General features: G+C 44.8%; 1 pseudogene; it reads left to right on the top strand.

The window, feature by feature from the left end:
• The first annotated feature begins 347 nt into the window (after positions 1–347).
• On the top strand, positions 348–692 carry LOC105857407 (large ribosomal subunit protein eL33 pseudogene; annotated as a pseudogene).
• Positions 693–3,200: the final 2,508 nt, after the last annotated feature.

Raw genomic sequence — 3,200 nt, 5'->3', positions numbered from 1 at the left:
CTGATATGCTGTTTTACAAACATTAATAGTGAGAAGTAAAGTTATTTTTATCTGGTGGGATTATTAGTGGAGCTGTTTTTGTAGTGTTAATTTTTCAGTGCAAATAATATGGCACCAACATTCTGGAAATTAAAACTACTTTTAAGGGATCTGAGTAAGATTTAGGATTATGTGTTTCACTACATCTTAGATTCAGCAATCAACACAGTTTATTTTGGAATGAATTCTATAAAAAGTACTTTGTTCTTCTCTAATTACAGGGAGATTCTTATGCTACCATATGATACCAACTCGCTCCCTCTCTCATCTTGGGACCTGTGGAGGCCTGCAAGGACAGGACTTCCATAATGGCAAATGTATCTGGAAGGCTGTGATCCTAGGCCATTTTTGCTGGCTGTAAGTGGAATCTCTCCAACCAGAGGGAGCACACAGCTCTTCTTGAACTTGAAGGTGTTTATGCCCAAGATGAAACTGAATTCTATTTGGGCAAGAGATGTATTTGTGTGTGCAAAGAGCAAGGTAGTGACTTCTGGCAGCAAAGCAAACAAAACCAGAGCAATCCAGGAAAAGGTAACCTGTGCCCATGAAAAAGTAGTGTGGTTCATGCCAAATTCCAAAGCAGGCTTCTTGCTAAGGCCATTGGGCACAGAATCCACGTGATGCTGTACCCCTCAAGGATTTACATTCATTGAAAAGTAAACAAATAAAGTTGTAGGTTTGTTCATTAAAAAAAAAATCAAATGCCTATGTGTTGGAAGTGTCAAATAGTGGAACATGGAGCTTTGAGGTGAGGGCAGCACTTTAGAGTCCTTCCTTCTGACCTGTCTGGACAGCACGTGGGCAGCCTGTCTGGAAGGTCCTTCCACTTGCTGCCTGCTCCACTTCCCCAGAGCATCAGTGACGGGCTGCTCCGCCCTCCCCAGGGGATCTTTCATGGGTGTTCAATGTTGCTCTTTCTAAGGTGATGTTCCTGGCCCAGGTAAGAGCCATCTTGGGAAGAAAACTAACTAGATGAAAAAGTTGAGCATCTTCAAGTCAAGACAGTGAGAATAGGTCTTGAATTTTATGAAGAATCATTGAAAGAATTGGGATTATTTAATCCATGGCAAATAAGGCTAAGGGCAGGCTTGATCTGTTCTAGGCCTAGGAAGGATTAGGATGGGATGAGTTGTAGGGGAGAGGGCTGGGCAATAGGATTGGACTAAGGGATCTCAGCAACCTCAGCAGGACTGTAGGGTCCAGTAACATCTGTTGTGCACCTCAACAAGAACCAAGGACCAACTCTCAGCTCTTAGGGGCAGATTTTCAGGAGTGATGGGGAGGTGTTTTGAGGACATCCTGAAACCACACCATAGATACCTCCATAATCCAGTGGAGAATGGTGGAGTTTGGGGAACCTGGATGACTCTGGTACATGAAGAACCCTGGGGTGGGGGCTTAACTCCCATCCTTGGGAAGGTCCCCACCTGCATGCTCGGTGTTGGGGAGTCCTCAGATGGCAGCCTGCTTACAAGTGGCTCCTCCACTGTGCTCTGTTAGGAGGGAGGGATGCGTTGATTAAGATTGAGTAGAAGTGTTGTTGAACACTTGTACATTGAACTAAAAATAAACTATTGGACTTAAATGCTGCTTGGAAATTCTTGTTTGTTTCCCTAGTCAACTTTCCCTCCTATTCCTTAAGAGGAATACTTAATATTCATTCTCCATCAATTTCCCAACCTAACTCCTCCATCTTCACTTTGAGCAACCACTCTTTCCTTCTACATTTCAGAAAAAACAAAAATATTTTCCGGCCACCAAAGTTACAAACTCTCTAGCCCCACCTCTTTCTCCTCTTTCATTGTGATGGAAGGAGTGTCCTTCCTCATTTCCAGGTGAATCCCTGCATCTGCACTCTGGATCTTCTCCCCTCTGGCTTTCCTAGCCTTCCCCCTTTCCATTATCTCTTTCTCTCTTTCTGCTGTCCCTTTATTTTGGTTTCGTCATTTTAAGCACACTTATGTGTTGCACATCTTCAAGCAACAAATAAACCAGCCAGTCACCTCTATGTGGGGAAACAGGTATTCTCATTCCCTGCTAGGGGTGTCATTTGTCCCAGCTGTGTCAAAAGAATCCCAATCTTAAAAGTTCACCGAACCAGGTGACTTCTAATGTACTGGGAGTCTCACTCTTTCCGTCATTAATATGACATCCTCAATAAAGGTTTAAAGATTAATTTAGCAAAGAAGCAGAGAATGTGCTGTATTATTGAGGAGACCCAGGTTGTACTGTCCCCTGAATGGCCCTCCTCTGCTTAAATATTTCAGTGACTCCCCATTTCTCTATGGATAAAGTCCAAGCCCCCTAACAGGAGTCTTCTGTGATCTTCTCCCTGCTTCCCTCACTCTCCCTTGTCTGCAGATGCTTCCTCCTCTTGCTTTCTCTGTTCCAGGTTTACCCCAAATATGTCACAGCATCTCTCACCTATGGGCCTTGACACCGGCTGCTCCCCTGCTGGGAACCCTCTCCTTGTCCAGCTGTTTTAGCCTAATGATTCCTGCTCATCTCCCAGGTGTCAGCCTTAGAGGCTACTTTCCCTGTGGCTGTCGAGGCCACATGCTCCTCTATGTGCCCCTGGAGGACCCTGCAACTTCCAGCTCCTCCACTAGACTGTGAGTCCCCTGAAAGCAGAACTTACTCTGTCTTGTTTACCGCTGGCACATAGTAGGTGGTCAGCCCTGACAACAGAGCCCTTAAGTGGAGCATGTCAGGGGCAGAGCTTATGAGGACCGTCTTCCGATGACTTCTTCAGATGCTTTCTGCCCACAGCAAGATTTTCCTACACACCAAACCATGCTAGAGAGCGTATGGGGTTCATAAAAAGCAGTAGCTGGAGCCCTGTCCTCCTAGTGCTGCTCTCATGAAAGAGACTGTTTGTAAAGAGCAGAAAGAGAGGCCTTTCCCCCACCTGAGACATAGAGCCACTAAGTCAATAAGCACAGGTTCCCGGGGCAGCCTCAACAAAGTAGGTGGAGTCTATGTAAGTTCACAGGATAGACAAGTGAATTTCAAGATAATACAAAATAGAACTCTTCAACACTCTCTCATGTTGGAGGAGGATAAGCTTATAGCCAACAGATGCAAGGTTTTTATTTTTTATTCCTTTAAAAATATTTATTGAGCCAGCCTGAGAAAGAGTGAGACTCTGTCTCTACTAAAAA

Source organism: Microcebus murinus, chromosome 1 (assembly GCF_040939455.1).
Source record: "Microcebus murinus isolate Inina chromosome 1, M.murinus_Inina_mat1.0, whole genome shotgun sequence".
NCBI classification, from domain to species: domain Eukaryota; kingdom Metazoa; phylum Chordata; class Mammalia; order Primates; family Cheirogaleidae; genus Microcebus; species Microcebus murinus.
This window is presented reverse-complemented; position numbering and strand designations above follow the sequence as displayed.